The sequence below is a fragment of the Prionailurus bengalensis genome, chromosome X, assembly GCF_016509475.1.
Source record: "Prionailurus bengalensis isolate Pbe53 chromosome X, Fcat_Pben_1.1_paternal_pri, whole genome shotgun sequence".
NCBI lineage: Eukaryota > Metazoa > Chordata > Mammalia > Carnivora > Felidae > Prionailurus > Prionailurus bengalensis.
The window spans coordinates 34,930,469-34,939,492 of NC_057361.1; positions in this window are offsets into that span (position 1 = coordinate 34,930,469).

Genomic DNA, 9,024 nt, shown 5'->3' on the forward strand with positions numbered 1-9,024 from the left:
TAGTAAGTTGCATTTCCTGGTCCAGAGGAGGCACTCAGAGAATATTTGTTGAATGAATGAATGAATGAATGAACGAATGAACAAACGACCAAGTTGACTCATGCACAAACCGATAGCTACCTTCTTTTTTTTTGTTGTTTCACTCCTGCTGTGTTCTTTAAGACGCTGGTGGTATTTCCTCAACCATTCATGCACATACCTCACGGATGGGGGTACAGAGTCTGACTCCAGAGGTCCGAGGGGGGACCTGGGATTGTGCCTGTCTGTCCAGCTCCCAGGTGATGTCGAGGCTGCTGGCCTGTGGACCACACCACACTTTGAGTAGGGAGTGCAAGGTCACCAAAGAAGAGGGTCTCACCGTTCCCGTGGATGATTTGATTGAAGCGTCCCCATCCATTTCATCAATGTGTGTGTGTGTGTGTGTGTGTGTTGACTGTGCAGTTTGGTCTGGGGTGCACAGTGCTACGTGTCGGGACTCCACCTGTGCTGTCTTTTATCCCTGGCTCGTGCAAGAAGCAGATATCCTGAGAAGTAATGGAGCTGAAGCGTCAGGAACCTTCCTCACTTGCTCAGACCCCTTTCCACGTCCTCAGGGATAGATAGCAATATGTTTCCACGGTGGTCCGTTTTTGTATATTTGCAACAGTAAAACCAATACCGCGCGTTTGTACAGACCTCAGGCCCCGCCTAAGCCCGACTTTGCTCCCGAACTTGCCCTATCGAATGACGCTTGCCTTTAGCAAAGAAGCATTACGAAGAAAAACATTCCATCGGTCTCAGCCCGTTACCCTGTAAAAGTCTGTGGACCCGTCAGCCTCGGGCTCCGGGAGAAAAGAGCTCCTCCTGTTCAGGCAGGGCACAGCGAGTCTGTGACACAGTTCTAGTGTGGACCATCATGTCAGTGAATTGCATCTGCTCTCTTGAATGGATCGTCACAAGCGAGCCAACGTGGGTGACAGACCTCAAAAGAGCTGGTTCCACGTGTGGAGCCGTGTGGAGCCTTCGACCGGCTCTCCTCACCCTTGGCTGCTCCTTGGAGTCACCTGGGGAACTTTAAGAATGAACACTGTTGCCTGGGTCGGACCCCCAAAGATTCAGATTTAATTGGTCTGGGATGTGGTCCGGGTGATGACATTTTTTTAAAGCTCCCCAGGTGATTGCAATGTGCAGCCAAGGGTGACAGTCACGGCCCTAGATGGGCAGATCCGGAAAGGAGCCTCGACCCTGGCCACTCACAGTGTGGTCGGTCCTCAGACCAGCAGCAGCAGTGTCCCCTGCCGGGCTGTTAGAAATGCGGAATCCCAGGCCCTACCCCAGACCGACCCATTCAGAATCTGCATTTTTAACAAGACCCTGGAGGGGGGGGGGGCGTGCATGCCCGCTAAAGTTTGAGAAACCCTGCCTCAGAAATCAGTTTGTGTGGGCGCCTGGGTGACTCAGTCCGTTGGGTGCCCAACTTCAGCTCAGGTCACGATCTCGCGGTGTGTGAGTTCGAGCCCCACGTGGGGCTCTGTGCCGACAGCTCGGAGCCTGGCGCCTGCTTCGAATTCTGTGTCTCCCTCGCTGTCTGTCCCACCCCAGCTCACAATCTGTCTCTTTCTCTCTCAAAAAAACAAACAAACATTTTTAAAAATTAAAAAAAAAAAAGAAAGAAAAGAAAAGAAATCAGTTTGTGGATCAGCGTCCCCTGTGTCCAGATGCGGAAAGCAGAGCCCAGTCCTTGAAGTATGTGATTTGGCCAAGGTCCCCAGGAGCACACCAAAGCCCCGATCTCCCATCCCCCAGCTTCAGCCAGACCTCCTCCTCCTCACTTGCAATTCGTGTCATTCTAAAAGGGCACTGAGAGTCCTCAGAGATCCCACGTGTGGCCAGCCCCAAGTCGGAGACACAGCTCTCATCTCAGACTCGGGGAAGCCACACAGTTTACTGGAGACTTCTGGCTTTTCCCTGCTAGGGGAAAAATATGTCTCGGTAAGATCCATTATGCATTCTGGGTATACGCACTGAGTTTGTCTTGAGACATATTTATGCCTGAGAATATTATGTATTCTCTTTATATACCATGCAAGGTTAAATTTTTTGAAAATTTATATTTGCTTTTTATCACCCAGACATATAAGCAATTTATAGCCAGGCCTGATGGATTGGAATCAGATGGCAAAACCCAGATTAACCCCGTGGATCCTGGTGGTCGTTGGTCAGTCCTTGCTATTAATGATATTTTCACCTGAGCGAGTGCATTCAGGACTTTCCCTCGAAGAGAAAAATGCAGGTGGATATTCCTTTTGCAATGCAGGCGACTTCCTCTTGCCGCGTAAGTTCATCCAGGATTTTTTTTTTTTAAAGACAGACATACTGAGGGGCGCCTGGGTGGCGCAGTCGGTTAAGCATCCGACTTCGGCCAGGTCACGATCTCGCGGTCCGTGAGTTCGAGCCCCGCGTCGGGCTCTGGGCTGATGGCTCAGAGCCTGGAGCCTGTTTCCGATTCTGTGTCTCCCTCTCTCTCTGCCCCTCCCCCGTTCGTGCTCTGTCTCTCTCTGTCCCAAAAATAAATAAACGTTGAAAAAAAAAAATTTAAAGACAGACATATTGAAACAGTCATACACTGAATAATTCATGTGGAAAAATTTGGGGGAGAGCTAAATAGAGGTGACTCGTGGTAGATTCTTCCTCGCGAGTGCTCAGAAGGTGGAGAGTGTCTGCATTACATAACCGCCGGCCCCCAGCAACGCGGCGATTGGAGCAGCCGCGGACCCTTCGCGCGGTCCCTTTGACACCAACCCGTCAGCCGCTCCGCCAACTCTCTGCAGTCCTCTGTGGGAAATGAAGGACGCTCGGAGGACCCCGGCCCGGCCCAGGGGAGGTTGGGGAGCACGCCGCTAGGAGCCGCCGGCGGGACTCGCGACCTTATCCCACCTGCCGCGCGTGGGCGCGCGCGGTTTTCCGCCAAACCCAAAGAGGGTCTTTTGTGCAGATCCCTGGCGAAGGGTGGTCCTGCACAACTGCTCAGCCTCCGCCCAGGTGCGAAAGGCAGCCAGAGGATGAATCATTATTATTTTTTTAATCAAGTAACAGACCCAGGTGTGGAAGCCGCCCGGCTTTCTAATATCACTGTGGCTTTGATAAATATGTCCCATTCCTTGATAACTTTTCCAAATCCTTTAATATCCTGCAGCTCAGTCCCCGATGTCTGGCTGTCGCAAAATGTGTGAAGGGAGACCAAATGTCAATAAAATCTCCCTGCCTGCCTCAACCCAGTACATAATCAGCTCCAAGGTAAATAAATGGTAAGTTAGTTATCTGCTCCAGAGAGGGGAGGGCTCTGAGCTTATCTGGCTTTCATTTTGGCCTTACTGTGGAGCTGACCAAAACATCTTATTCCAGGGTCTTCTGGGACGGGGGGGGGGTGGGGGAAGGGTGCCGGATGCTTTCTCCCCCTTTTTCTTTTTCTTTTTTTCCTTCCCCTTGGAGGGACAGCGTGCTCTGCTGTTCCCAAACGGCTGCCCGCTTTCTGCTTCGCTCTCCTCAACTCCATTAAATCACCTTTCATCACATTAAATACAGGTCTTCAGGGTGGTCAGAGAGCTTCGCTCTGAGGGATGATGTTATAATGAGGGCGACGTGTATGAAAAATCATTTTTCAGCTCAATTCCAGGCAGGCCACAGGGAAGCCTGAAGGGGAGGGGCAAGGCGCGGAGCGTTTCTCACTTTAGACGGGAGCCTGGTTCCTGAGGAGAGGCTGCGTTCGTCCATTCATTCGTTCATTCATTCGTTCATTCATCAAACACGTACAGAGCACTATTTCGTGTCGGCCTGGGGGAGTGCGCCGGTGAACAAAAGAGACAAAAATAGCCCTTCCCTCATGGAGCTTCCATAAGCAGGAACATTCGAAAGCCTCTTGGGGAACACGCTTGACGTGGGACTCATAGAAAAGCAGAAGGGGGGCCGATCTGAAGAGTCTCTGGAGCCCCTGCCCGTAAATTACTCCCACGCCGGTGCCAAAGAGGGGTATTCTTCTAGGACAAACTCTTTCTTTTGAGCTAAATCGTCCTTTTTCCATGAGCAATTGCCCTTGGAAGGGATTAACCGTTATCACTCTCTGGCACCTTAGTGTGAATTTATTTATTGGCTCGTCTTCCTGCCTAGATAGGAGGGCCTCCAGGGCTGCCAAAGACAGGCAAATCCTGAAAAGGCAGCAGGCAAGAGAGACCGAGGGCTACTGGGGCCAGCCTTTCTCCTTGGAGTCCCCTGGGGCCACCTGTTAAAGAGGGACATGCCTCATCCCCATCTGGTCCCACCCAGTAGGGTCCCTGCCCCACAGTCCAGCCTTCCCACTGGACGGGGCCAGGGACACTAAAGGTTCTCTCTAGACAACAGGCCAGATGACATTGAGGTCTCCCAAGTTCAGATCACTTCTAACCGCCCTTCCTAGCGGTATTAACAGGTCCCCACTGCGACTTGGCCGTAGGCACCGTGCTGTGCTCGGTTGGTGTCTTTAAACCCTGCCCATGCCATTGTAAGCAGTCCCTTTTTTTAAGTGCACACCCTATCTGGGCAACCCATCTGTTTGCGGCCCTGACCCAGATCCACGCAGGGGGCAAAAGAAGAAGCCAAGAGATCAGATCGGGTCCAGGACTGGGACCCGGACACGAGCGGGGAAAAAATGTGCCCTGCTCGAGGGTACACAGCTATAAATGGCAGAGGCCGCTTCGCACTCAGACAGACTGACTCCTATGCCGACTGACCCAAGACCAACTATTGACTCCTTGAGAGAAATGGGTGCCCCTAGGTGTCAGTCCTCAAGGCTTTTTAATTTATTTCATAGGGACTTTATGTGAAATTCATACAAATGAATTTCATTCCTATTATTTATTGTATAATTCCTTGCGATTTTCACCGTGTCGAAGAATGGACGGAACAAAGATCGGCATTCCTCAATTAGCACAGATGATTTCATGAGCTGTCGAGGTTCACCTTCCATCGCACCTACCTACTCTAGACTGGTGGGCTAGTGTCGGGTAGGGGCAGGAGGGAGCAGGCCCCAGTTCCCTTCCTCGATGTCCTTACCCCCCGGGGCTGCTCACTGTAACCTCCGCAGCGACTTTGCTCATGTGGGCCCTGCCACGGAAGCGGCCCTGACGCCTCTTGCTTGAGGCATCACAACGTACTCCCAAACCTAGCAGCTTGCAACAGAAATCGTGTTGTTATGCTCATGGTTTCTGTGGCTCAGGAATCCAGGCAGGTCCCAGCAGGAACGGTTTGTCTCTCCTCCGGGATGTCTGAAGCCCCAGCGGAGAAGGCTCGAAAGCCAGGGGTGACTTCCGCCTACGGGAGGAAGTTCACGGAGCCCGGGCTTCCTCGAGGCATGGCAGCCACAGAGTCGTCAGACTCTGGGCTCCAAGGCAAGTGATCCAGGGACAAAGCGGAAGCTGCGTGGCCTTTCATGACCCAGGCTTGGAAGTCAACACCATTGCTTCTCGGCCTTTTGGCTAAGATCAAGTGTGGAAATCAACACCAGTTGACCGCTTGACTGAAGCAAGCCCCCGAGCTTGTTTCAAGCTCAAGCCCCGAGCTGTTCAAGGAGCAGAGACATAGACCCCACCTGTCGATGGAAGGAGTCAGTTAAGGTCACGTTGTAAGAAGAACCTGTGGATTAGGAGACACTGGCCACCATCTTTGGAAAATACAGTCTGTCAGCCTGCTGTCTGACCACAGCAATTCATATCTCCTCGCCTGTCCTTCCATGCCTGATCCAGGCCCCCTCCTCCAGGAAGCCTTCTCTGATCACTGCGGTCCACTTTAAGCCCTATGTTCTCTTGTCGTTTCTACTTAATATCGCAGAGTGATGTCGTATGGCTAATATTACAAGGCAATGAACATTTCACGTATATTAACTCATCCCATCCTCACCCTTTTTACAGTCAAAGAAAGTAAGCCCAGAGAAGTCGGGTTACTTGCCAATGCCACACAGTTGTTCTGGCCTCTTCCCTAGACTGTTCTCGCTTCTCACAGTCGAGTGTCTGCCAGCCAGTGTGAAACAGCCACGCTCCTGGGCAGTCCCTCGCACGGCGCCAGGCTCACCCACACTCTTGGGCTAGGGATCTCGAAACAAGTGGCCTTTAATGCCAGCACCCCAAACCCCAGAACTGAACGCGTTTACAAGTGCCAGCGTGCACGTTTGTGCGACTGGCCTGCTGACCCCAGCCTGGGCCGGGCCCGGAGGGCGCTAAATCATCCCACGCCAGGGCCCCTCGAGCAGGGCAGGGCACCAGGGGCTGATGGCCAACAGGGGTGTCTAAAGCGCCTGCATAAGCACACCAAAAAGGCAAAGGGAAATATGTCACTAGATGCAGAAGGAAAAATTAGATTTCGAGATGGTTTTAATTCTGGGCTCTGGGAGTCCCGGGGAGGAGAGAGAGAGACAGAGAGACAGAGAGAGAGAGAGAAATGATTTAGAACCTCGGGATTTTTATGGGCAGCAGGGCCTTCTTTCAGCCCGAGCAGGCAGATTGAGAAATCCGTAAACAACCAAGGAGCAATCCCGAGATAGAGCGAGGTCTAACAGGCAGAGGGATAATAGCGTTCAAGTCCAGGGAGGTCCTGAGCCACATGGAAATGATTCAGGGCATAAAAGACTGCGCCTGGACGCTTTGTATCTGAACAAAAGCATTCCATGTGCACGCAGAAGTGGCTTCAGAAAAAGAACACGTTTTCCTGACCTGCCATTCTGGCCTATAAATTAATGCTTCAGACCTTTACCTTGAAGCCGCCTTGGCCTTGTAAGAGCCGGTCTCGGAGGTGAAGTGGGGGGCATTCAATATTAGCCAGAATATCAGCCAATTCTTGGCTGCCAAGTAAGTGCCTGAAAGCATGTCTTCCGTCAGCCCTGGCCAGCCTGTGTGACCCCGGAGGAGCAGAGGCCAGTGAGGGCAATGGCCTTGACCTTAGGCCATGGAAGCGGGCAGAAATTCGGAGGTGGGCAGATAACTTTATCATCCTTAATGGCTACTTAACTCCTTGGGGAAAGGGTCGAGGAGCCCCCAGTGGCTCGCCTCGGATGGCAGCGTGGGCGGCCGGATACGCTTACCAAGGGAGGGTGTCTGAGTTTGCGTTGCCCCAGAGGCCGACCCAGAGACACAGCTGGTAGGGGAGTGAGGCGGGGAGACAGGGAAGCGAGGGCAGCCACTAACAGGTAAAGAGCGAGAACAGTGTTTCTCGAGGTATCTGGGTCAAGGACCAGGTCGTTCGGCGTTATCGTCAATCTATTGTAGGTCCTTTCGTAAAAGACAACACGAATGTCACAGCAATGTCAAATTGCTCTAAATGTTCCTAACTGCTGGTTCTCTGTCTGAGTGCTTATCTGGAAGGGGATGACTAAATGAACATTTTGCAGCTGGTCACCCATCCAGGGACCACACTTTGAGTAACACTGAGGGAGAAACGCACCTCCCAACTTACAAGTGTAACGCCACCCCCACCGTGGAGATGGGCTATTTTTCTTTTAATGTTTATTCATTTTTCACAGAGAGAGAAACAGAGCGCGAGGTGGGGGAGGGGCAGAGAGAGAGGCGGAGACACGGAAGCCGAAGCAGGCTCCGGGCTCCGAGCCGTCAGCCCAGAGCCCGACGCGGGGCTCGAACCCACGGACTGCGAGATCATGACCTGAGCCGAAGTCGGACGCTCAACCGACTCAGCCACCCAGGCGCCCCGGAGCGGGGCTATTTCTACACCAACTTGGGCTACTCATTGTTTGAGGGTGTGTGTGTTGGGGGGGGGGGTGGGGGGGGTTCCTCCGTGCACACAGGCAGAGTGGTGGGGCACGGTTTCTAGAAAGCCACTGAGTAAACAGGTGCTGGCAGACACTGGCGGTTGGGAGCCGGGTGGAACCCGCCAGGGAACAGAGGAGGGCATCGGCAGCGTCTGCCATAGACGGGCCCACCCTCTCCCTTTCCCCATCTTGCCCTGGTCGGCAACACTCTGGAGCTTGAGGTGAGAGCAAGGCAGAGGCCGGATGGGAGCGCCCAGCAAGCGGGGGGCGCCGGACCCCCAAGCGAGGGCTTCACCACGGCTGGTTGTAAACGAAGAGGCAATATCGGGGGGCCCTTTTTTACCCGCTCAGCCTAGCATCGGAATTCAGCTCTCACACGAGCAGTCGAGCCGCTGTCCCGGGACCAACTCTTGGCCTGCGAGTTAGAAGCAGGGGTGACCGCAGTCGTGGCGGGCGGCGCGGGGGGATCGACGAGTCGGCCTGGGCTGCCCTGAGCGGCCCGGCCCCTGTGCGGTCCGCACCACTCGCGGGCCAGCGCATTTCAGGGTACACGGGGAGATGAGAGTTGTGGCGATGGGAAACCAGGGTCAGCAGCGGGGGCGGACCCCTGGGCGTCGACCTCGTGCGGGGCCCTTGACGCACGCTCTCTCACAGTTCCCGGGCCCAGTCCTGGGGCCGGGGTCACAGTGACCGGGAGCGGTGGCCCCACTGTCACGCTGCCTGGGTCTGGACGCCAGACCTTCCGCCGCCCAGCGGCGTGAGTTAGCGCGCCTCGGTCTCCTCGTCTGTCAGCGGGGTGCTAGCTACTTCATGGAGCTGTTTTTGTGCTGCGTGGGCCGGTAATATCTGTGACGTGCTTTAGGGCAGGCTGGGGCCGACAGTCGGCGCCCGGAACCCAGGAGTCCCGCGCCCGCCCCGGGCAGGCCCCCAGCTCAGCTTGCCGGCAGCTGCCGGCCTCAGCCCCGGGGTCTCTGGGGAAGTCACTAGTAGCACGCCGGCTGGCCCCCCTGCAGCACGATTTCACCGTTGTCACACAGATGGCAGCCAAAGAAAGGAGTGTGACTAAAACTTTCCATTTTCCGCTGTCGGCTCTGTCACGGCATGCGGGCCCTCTCAGGCCCAGCGCTCCCGCCAACTGGGGCCGCTGCTCCTATGATTGCCCCCCAGGAAACTTCTTGGGCCCAGTGCCTCGAAGGCCGGTAGGGTTTTCGCCCCAGGGGACAGACCCCGGGGTTGTGGTCATCCCCTTAGCCTCT